Raw genomic sequence first — 9,958 nt, forward strand, 5'->3', positions numbered from 1 at the left:
GGGGAAGAGGGTCCAGCTTGCAAAGCTGGATATTGTCACTGCAGGTTTCCGGGGGAAGGTCTGATAAGGTCAGTATTGCCTCTTACCATAGGGTCCCACCAAATTAGTCTGCAATAGCCTTTACACCTACCGTGGTCTGTAGGTTACTGTGACAAGCATAATTCAAGTGCTGCTTTCCTACTGTCTTGATTACTTGGAGCTAGAAAAAAACAGAGTGGCAGACTTCGTTGAAGGAAGGAGCACAAACTAGCAAAAAGTGTTAAGAGCAAAGAATTTCTTCTGGTGTAGAAAAATGCAGGTGACAGTTACTTGGTTGAGGGGGAGCCACCGGATCCTTTAAAAATGTTTGTCTGATTGTCAGTGGTAGGGGGCGAGGAAAAGGAAATAAACCTGCATGCTTTCTGGCAGGGTAGCTTTTTTGTTTCATAATCCTCCAGATTGCTTATTACCTGGTGGTCATCTTGTAAACAGGAGGAGAATGGCACTTTCTTCATTGCCAGCACTGAAATTGGAAAGCCACGGTATATTTTTCTTTATATCATAACATTAAAAGTGAAATTGTCTCTTTGATGAAGTTGCCAGAGATGAGTGTAACCATAAGGATTCATAAGGGAAAAAGGTCTTTAATGCTTTTAATTACATTTGAAAACTAGATGCAAGAAAACAATTGAGGCAAAATGTATTAAAAGGGTACGTCAGTGGTGGATTTACACAGCATGAGAAAACTCAGAAGTCCTAGGAAAGATTAATAAAGATTTAATAATTTGGAGCATGACCACACAGTTTAAGTCATGTTATTGCTAGAATCGTGACGGCTCCTTTCTCAGGAGCATAATCCAAGTTAGTTTACTGTAAATTGTGAGAATAGCGCAGCAGGGCAGAATATAGGCTGGTAGTCTGTGGCTTTCCTGGTCACTGCTGCCTGCATGTCTGTTATCAAGGCATGTAGGTGTTTCCTTGCTTTCAGGTGGGCTTTCTCCTTATAGCAAGGAGCACGACCGGCCACCTGCTTTATCACACAGCCTCCTTCGTTGCTGTCGTGCAGGAACTAAGCAAGGTTAACTACTTGGCTGGGTTTGGGGTTTGATTTCTCTTTGCATTCAGAATAGCTATTCTTTGCCTGCTAAAGGGAGCACAAGGAAGGCCAGCAATGCTTTTGCATCCTGTTCGTGGCGTCTGCACGGTGCAGTTGTCTGCACAGGGATCTGCTGAGAAGCTGCAAGAGAGAAGTTTGCCCACAAGAGGGCAAAGGCGATCCTGTGATTGAAATGATTTGGTCTGGAGGACTCCGCCCTCTTCCCACCTGTATTTTCAGTGGAGTTGAAGCCCCCTTGCCCTCTTCTTTTGTCAGTGTGGCTATAAATTGAACTGTGCGTTTTAGTGATACTGTTTCCAACCATTTGGTTATTTCTCAAAATGTAGCCTGAAGGTTTTTCCATAATACAATCAGATCAATATTTTCTCAAGGAGATACTTTAGCTAAGCGGTTTGAAAGGGTTTTACTTATATTCCTTTTGTTTTGTAACCTGTCAAGAGATGTTTTTAGAAATTCTTTTTTATTACGAAGTCAAGCTTCAGCTGCATGTCTACATCTGCACCTATAACACTGTACGGTGGCTTTGAAGATTTTTGTGGTCTGTACTATGCTGTGGTTTTCAATGAAAGGTCTGTAGATCATGGGTGGGAGAACAAAGGAATGGGGAGTACCTGAGCATTTCCTGGACTCTCGAGAAGTTAAATGAGAGAAGCTTATTATCCAAAAATGCAAATTATGCACGCTGGAAAAAAAATCAGGGTCCACAAACAGAAATGTAGGCACACATAGCTGTAAAGCATGCCAGATGGGGCCTCTTGCAATTCCAGTCCTCTCCAGACACGCCAGCGACACTTGCTTTGACCAGCCTGCCTATCCTGATCACTCATTCAGTTTGTTTCTTATGACCTATTATCTCTTGGCTGAATATTAGAACAGGACTGGGAAAATAAAACAGACTTGGCCGTTTTGAAGTTGGCAAGTCCTGAGGTGAGAGTCAGGGCTTCACAAGGAGGTGACAGCATAAGCACATTCTTCTGTAGCATGACTCATGTGCCAGATGAGGACAGCAAATATCCAGTCAGGTATCTGTTGCTAGATGTGCTGCATGAAAGCATGTACTATTCTGCAGTGCTAATTTTGGGGTGTACTTCAGAACTCTCTTTTTAGTCTTCACTTGGACTTACTGAAAGCATGCTATTGTAAGAAAAAAGCATAACAAATTTTTTATTACCATATGTCCTACCCTTGCTTAGAGAATGGTGGAATGTTGCTCAAAATAATGCAACTCTGTCTGCACTACAGCCCTCCTTTTAACTACTTCCTTTGCACCAGCTGTCACTTTTCCAAAAATATCAGTGCAGATATGATTCTGAAATCCCTGTTCATGTTGAGCTGTAGGTAAAGCAGGAACAGCAACTTAATTGTTCTGTGGTCTCTGCACACCACTAACCAAAGATGAGGAGCTGCTACCCTGGTGTGAGCAATTAGGCATCCTCAGAAAGGAGGACAGACGACTCTCACCACTTCTATTTTTATTGTTAACACAACACCCATTTTCACTCTCCTATGCCTGTCTGCTCTGTTTCAAAGGCTGCAGATCAGTGGTTATTGATACATTGTTAAAGCCCTGCTTCCCATCCCTGTCCCTCAAATCAAAACTAAACGTCCCCTACCAGTGCACTTCATCGCAACAAGAGCTTTGGCTAAAGCTCTGCTAGCTTGTTTCTCAAAACAGCTGGGATAAAGTGGCTATGGAGGTCTGTCTGAGGGGGGGTACAATACAGCTTTAGAAACAACCGTCTCGTTAACGTAAGCCTGTCTGTTTTCTGCCTCATAGTCCTCTTGCTCAGAAAGGCTTGTTTTATGAATGAACTAATGTTGTCCTTGACTTGATACAGTTTTTTAATTGTAAATTCTTGTTTCTGGCAATTGTGCCTCTCATTTGAGGGTAACAAGGGCATAATTATTCAGCTCTCGTGCATCACAAACTGCTGAGCATGAGGTATTAATGGAGCGCTTTGCTGCCACCACAGCTTAATAGCTACAGCTGCAGCATTGTGCTCTTGTTTGGCAGGGGTTCATGAAAAAGGGGGATGCAGATCATTAGGTTTTATGTCAAGAGTGATTTACAGATGTAGAAATAACAGTAAACTGTGCTAGATGGACAAAGCACTTCTGATTTAAAAGGAGTTATGCCAGCAGAGCTGTGATTCGTACTCATGGTGGTATGAAGCTACCAGCACTGGTCCACCTCATACAATCCCCAATAATCTCAATAAAAGAAAGTTGTGTTAGTGTAATTGTGTGTGCTGGCAGGGCTGTACTGGGGGGGAGGGGGGGAGTTATGCCCTACCATCACAGCTGGCTAGCAGATGTAATACAAGGAAGCTGCAAATGGATGCTTTTGGCTAGCTATAGACTTTGAGGTGATATACAACTCCTAGCCAGGTCTCTACCCATCCACCCAGCTATTGCATTAGCTCTGTTAAGTGCCGAGATGCAACTGCTGGAATTAAGAAGTGGGTGTTGTCCCAACTCCACACGGGGAAGTAGAAGGGCTATCTCCTCAGTCCTACCCTGAGATGTTCCAGCTGGGAGGCCAAGCTCACCCCCTACCCCCTCCCACCCCCAGCAGCTGATGCAGGAAGAGGCACGTCTAGAGGGTGAATGGCGGGGGGTGTAACTCCTGCACTCTGAGTCACTGCTGCTGTGACTTTTGCTCTTCTCTTTCTTCATTGAATATGCAAGGGAGAATGGCTGGGTATTGAGGCTAGTCCCATGCAAACAGGCTCCAAAACACACTGTGCTTTTCCCTTGGAGAATAGTATTTACTCTCTTTGGGCTGTAAAAATAGGTGCAGGATGAGTGCTGTCTCTAATTTCCTAGTCTGTCCTTGTTTGCCTAAGGGTTAGGTGGCTCTAAGTCTACACCTGTGAGGTTTTTTTTTTCCCAAGGTTTCTAGAGTCTTGCTACAATTCCTCCTATGCCAAGAGGGCTGCTTGTCTGCTGTTGCTCTTCCTGCACAAGTGCAAACATGTAAGAGAAGAACAAGTGGCTCAGACATACTTAATTTAGCAATGACTCTACCTTAGTGGCTTGGGGATATTCACCCCTGAGGGGAGAATTGCCCCACCGCTCTGCTTGACCTATCACATCATCCACACACCCCCCAGCTCCACTTCAAAAGCTGGCGTATTCTTGTCTTTCTGGTAGCCCCTTCATCAGCCACAGAAACATGCAGGTGTTTCCTTCACCACCACACATTACTTTTTTCTACACGTACCCACACATGCAAAGCACAGAGCACTCAGTCTCTTCCTTTTCTTCTCTGCTATTCCCTCTTTTCCCCAGGTGCTTGGTTTGCCGTGCAGCTGCCTGTCTACCTTTGCACGGTCCCAGCCTGTGGGCACAGCTCTCTGGGGTCACAGGCAAGAGGGGCTCTGAAGGTGATGTACATGGCACTGCCTCTGCCCACCAGGCAGGGCTGATATCATTTTAGGGCCAAAGTAACCCGGGGGTTTGTAGCACCGAGCGTTGGCACTGGGACGCCTGTGCCTTCCTGTGTTACTTCACACTGCTGGCTGAATTTCCTGTCACAGTGAAGAGGGCAGGACTGCTGCTCTTTTGCTAATGCTTTAGAGGTTGCAGTTTATTCCTTTCAAATGGTTGCTTTGTGCATTGCTGTTATTCTAGGTCTGTAAACATCTAAAGAGTAATATATGAAATCTACAACATCTTGGGCATTTTGAATTTAACTTGGTTCAAGCCAGGATCCACAAAAATGCATTTTAATTGAAGTCATTTTATCTATGTCCTAAGCCCTTCTCCTGCTTCAAAAGCTCTGGCCTTCATGGCTGGCTGGTGCTCTGAAGGACATGCTCTTCTCAAACACAAGTCTCACCCAAAAAACAGTTAGCACTTACCCAGTGACAAAACTGCTTTTGAAAATATTTATCTTATGCGCCTTTCTGTAAAGCTGTAGTTCAGCAATATGCAAAAACCAGGTGCTGCTGGAGGTCATATCATGCTCAGGAAGCGATGTGAAAACATTAACCCAAGGAACAGCACTGTTCTGAGCTGCTCGCTCAGGAAATGTCGCGTAGCACTGCTACTCTGCAGTGGCCCTTTGATTTTAGCTTCTTCAGCTGCACTTTCTTTTCCAGCTCCGCCCTCCTTATTCCCCCCACACACACCCCAAAAGGCAAGGTCCCTCTCAGCCTCCTTGTTATCAGCCCTATCATACTACTGTCCCCCCCCAGCATGTAACAAGCAGCCACAATATCATGCCTTTGGCTATTCAACACTGGCGTCTTAAAGCCAAGCTTTCGCAGCACTAAGCCAGAACAAAGCCAAAGATTTCGGTATCTAAATTCTGCCTCCATGTAAAAGTGAAAGCTTGTCTTAGCAGTCTTGAGGCAGGAAACTCCTGTGATGCTGCAACTCTTCTTTTTTTTTTTTTCTTTTTTCCCTTTTTTCTTCTGGGGTTGTTTTTTTTTTTTTGTAACTTTCAAGCTTCCTAACTGCGTGAAGGGCTGCTTCTGGGCATGGCCAGACAGCTTCAATTTCACTGTCAGTGCAGCTCAGACAGACATTTGGCAGAGGGCAAAAAGCAGACAGATTTTTTTTTTTTGCCAACTGCCCCGAGGCAGAGGGGCTGGTCCAGGCAGGTGATGAGAGCTTGTCTGATACTTAATAAATGGGCAAGTCATTAACCCGGTAAACCAATGCAGATATGAAGCTACTTCATCAGTTGTTTATAAATATAGGCTTTTTTTTTTTTTTGGATGCAAGCTCCTTGATGGTGGGAACTCACTGTATACTGGTCAGTCCCTAGTAATCAACAACAGCGCATAGTTACTATACTGGCCATGAGAAAGCAGTGCTGACCCAAGGGACTAGCTGAGTCTGCTAAGACTCTGGACTCAGGGACAGGTAGAATAGAAACAAACTCTGGAGTAGCCAGCTGTGGGTAATCAGTGACCTCTACAAGAGACAGGCATAGGAAGGAGTAGCCAATAGCACTTACTGCTTTTCCTGTTTTCCAGCTGCCATTGTACTGGAAGAAAGTAATCCTCCTTCTCCAGGAGAGGAAGATGACAAGCATCAGTGTGACTTTCCAACCTGCTTCCGTGTAGCAGGGTTAAACAAGCCCTGGGACCAGGGACCGAAACGAAGACCTGCCTGTTCCCAACGGGATGGCCTCGCAAGCATGCAGCCCTGTGCATCTGCAGAGGAGCGAAAGTAAAGCCAAGGGCATGGCACCTGCACCTGTGCTCCAGTCTGAAAACTGAACCGGCCTAAGCAGGAGGATTGCTTAAGAATACCCTAGAGCTTTGTGGTGAGGGCTCTCTCCTGACACCTGGGTGTAAATCTGCAGGCAGAAAGAACAGGACGTGGGCCTCCCACAGACCATTTCTCTGGTACCCACTTCTCCCCATCTCACACAACCAGCAGCACCTCCTGAATGTCAGCCCAGTGTCAGGCTCATCAGTAGGGCACAGCGATATGTAACTCAGCTTTCCTTGGCTTTCAGGTGACACTCAGTCTAAAAGCAGGTCTGTACTTTTGCCTCTAGCCAGAGGGATGGCCAAGGCCACTGGCCAGCACACAGCCTCTCATGCTCAGCAGCAGCGTTTTGCTCCGTGCTGTCTCTAAGAACAGTGGAGCCCTGAGCAATTTTAAGTTAAAATAGGGCAGAACATGGGGCAATTTGATGCCATGTTCCGCAGCCTCTGGGTCAGGTTTAATGCATTGTCCCGCAGCTTTAGCAGAACATGAAAATCCCAGACACAGGGTATGAAATGTACATAGCAGGCAAGCAGAAAAGAGACTTTTCCATCACTCCAGGCAGGTCTGCCCTTTAAGTACTGACACAGCCAGAAACTGTTCATATCTGCCAGCATTTCTATTAGTGCATAATGTGCCCACATTAGTTCCTCCTCTCATAAGCTTTCTACTAATTTTTGTACTTGCTCTTCCTTGTCTCCTGCTCCTTTTTTGTCCTAATAAGCTCCCAGTCCTCTTCCCTGGAGCATCACTCAACACCGCTGCCCCCTCACCCCCTTCATTAAAAGAAGTTATCATTAGCCTAGTGTCCTGCTACCCCCCACATAGTGATTTGTTCCCAAAGTCTTTTAGCAGCAAAGAACCCATTCCTTCATAGTTCACACAATGCAAAGCACAACCATTTCAGAGCAACAGAAAAAGTGTGCAAGCTGTCACATAACTTGCAGTGTCTTCATCCAGTACTGTGGTCCTCAAGCTTTTCAAAGCCACCCTTCCTCTTTTTTTAAAAGTTTCATTTCCCCTTCTCATCTTCCCAGTTTCTACCTGACAAAAGCACTATTCACTCTCTAACTTATCTCAAGCCCCCAGAGCTCAAACATCAGGGTTTAGTTTTTTGGCAGCATGAAACAGTTTGTACTACCTATTTTCTCCTCCCAATGTTTACATTTTAATTTTCAGTAAAACTGAACCCCAAACTCTACCTGTTTTGGCTCAAGGGATATACTACACTCTTCCTGAAGCTGAAGAGGATGGACAACTTTTGGGTGGGATAGTCAGAGACCCGCACATCTGAACACAATGGCAGGGGAATGGTTTTTTTCTGTGGCTCCTACCTCTTGGTCTCCAGTTACAGGATGTATTCTGACACTCCCCAGAGAGAAAGTCACTGCTCTAGTAGAGGAAGGAAAAAAATGAGCAAGACAACAATCTGATTCTCAAAGCCTTTACATTATCCAAATAGCAAACATATAGTTTATTTCTAAAACAGCTGGAATCCCATATTTGACGAAGTTGCAGACAGATGGAGCTTTCAGAACCAGGTTGACACCAAAGGAAACTTATAACACTTTTGCTGGCACGGCTACAGTAGTGAGGTGCCAAAGTCCCTGCCAGACGGAGCTGTCATTCAAAGACCCCCGGTAGAGCTGGTGATACCAGCAAAACCTGTGCTTTTCTTGGTAGACATGTTTCACAAGGAGGATTTGGGGGAAGCGAGGAAGCTTTGGCAGCAGAGATGTCAGTCTTCCAGCCTGAAAGCATCCTGCAGTAAGAGTATCTATCTGGTGGGTCTATGGACCCAGCACTGTCATAACAGCAAGAGCTGCAGGCATACCTTAGACCTGTCGATAGGCACAAAAACCAAAAGGGAACTTGTAATTTACTTCTCTTGATCCAATATAAACAAGTGCACTTGCAGCAAAGCATATTCTTTGGATGATCACAGAGCATAGTTCAGAAATTCTTTGGTTGTCAGACTGCATGAAATTCCCCCTATTTATTTTTTTTTCCCCCACATGCTGACAAGTGACAGAGTGATGTGGGAGGTTGAAAAAAAGATGCTAGTGTAGTGCCAGGAGAGGGGACACAATTCCAGCAGAGAGTGGAAACAGCCTTTTCTTCAGAGCAAGCTCAGGGTCCAGCCCCAACCCTTAGCAGGTGCTTCTCCCCACAGCCACCACAGCCCTGAGGTCTCAGCTGCATTTATGCTGTGTGCAGCAGAACATTGGTTTCCCACAGGATTGCCAAGAGGGGTTACAGCTTGTAGGAAGGTGCCTACTATCAATCACCTGAGGTGACATCTTGGGAGGTGAAGGAGAAATAGAGCACTTCTCTTTCCTCTGAGGGAACAGAAGAGGTTGTATCCTTAAATACCTACCATGTCACTCCAAATTAAAGTCAGAGTGCTGGTTTCCAAAAACTGTAGTTAAGTCAGTCTTGGCAGGAGAACTGGTGATCAAGCACCCCTCTTGCAAAAAAATACATATATGTGTGTGTACACATGTGTGTCTGTGTACCTTCTGCAGGTATTTTCACTCAAAGTGCCCAGAATTAGTCCCTTGTCATGTATGTCCTTTGGACCAGTCCTGTGCTGGCAGGGCAAGGAAGCCTGAACCATCACTGACTCTGCTGACAGGGGATTTCTAGCTGAGAAGGATGTCTGTTCTCTTAAGCCAGAGAGCCTTTGAGGCACGCTCAATTCAGGTTGTTAAAAAGAAAAAAGCGACCCATTTCTGACCAAACACAAAATATGTCATCTGAAGGTATGGGGCAGAAAAGCAGGCCAAAGTTGGACATTGTAAAGAAATAAAAACTTGTCAATATGAAATTAATAATGTTCTAACTCCCTATTATATAGTTTTATTTGAATAATCCTCTATATTAATGTCAAAGCAGTTTATCTTGGAGTGAATATGTGTACCTCCATCCACAAACAGCAGACTTTAGCTCTTTGCAATTGTTTCCTGCTCTATGTTGCTGTAAATAGGGCACTTGTGAAAAGCAACAGCAAGCAGAATCACAGAAACTGTGCACCATGAAGAGGGGGATTGCTGCCTTTCCAGGTTATCTGCTCAGTTATTTTCAAGTATTTACTCAAATTTTTGACACTTTGGCAGTTGGCCAATTTCCCTTGTCAAAAAAAAAATCAAAGTCAAGATACACATATTAGAATGAGAGAAAAATATCAGGTGGCAACAAACGGCAATGTATGATGATCTGCTATGAGGCACAAAAAGAATTTTCTGAGAGGACCATTAAATTACTTAGCTGAGTTTTGGATTTGTGCTGAAAACAGTGTTGATAACACAGGGATGTTTTTGTTACTGCTGAGCAGGGCTTACACAGAGCCAAGGCCTTTTCTGCTCCTCACCCCACCCCACCAGCGAGGAGGCTGGGGGGGCACAAGAAATTGGGAGGGGACACAGCTGGGACAGCCGATCCCAACTGACCAAACAGATATTCCAGACCGTATGACATCATGCTCAGCGTATAAAGCTGGGGGGAAGAAGAAGGAAGGGGGGATGTTCAGAGTGATGGAGTCTGTCTTCCCAAGTCACCATTAGGTGTGATGGAGCCCTGATTTCCTGGAGATGGCTGAACACCTGCCTGTGGATGGGAAGTGGTGAATGAATTCCT

The sequence above is a fragment of the Harpia harpyja genome, chromosome 1, assembly GCF_026419915.1.
Source record: "Harpia harpyja isolate bHarHar1 chromosome 1, bHarHar1 primary haplotype, whole genome shotgun sequence".
NCBI classification, from domain to species: Eukaryota; Metazoa; Chordata; class Aves; order Accipitriformes; family Accipitridae; genus Harpia; species Harpia harpyja.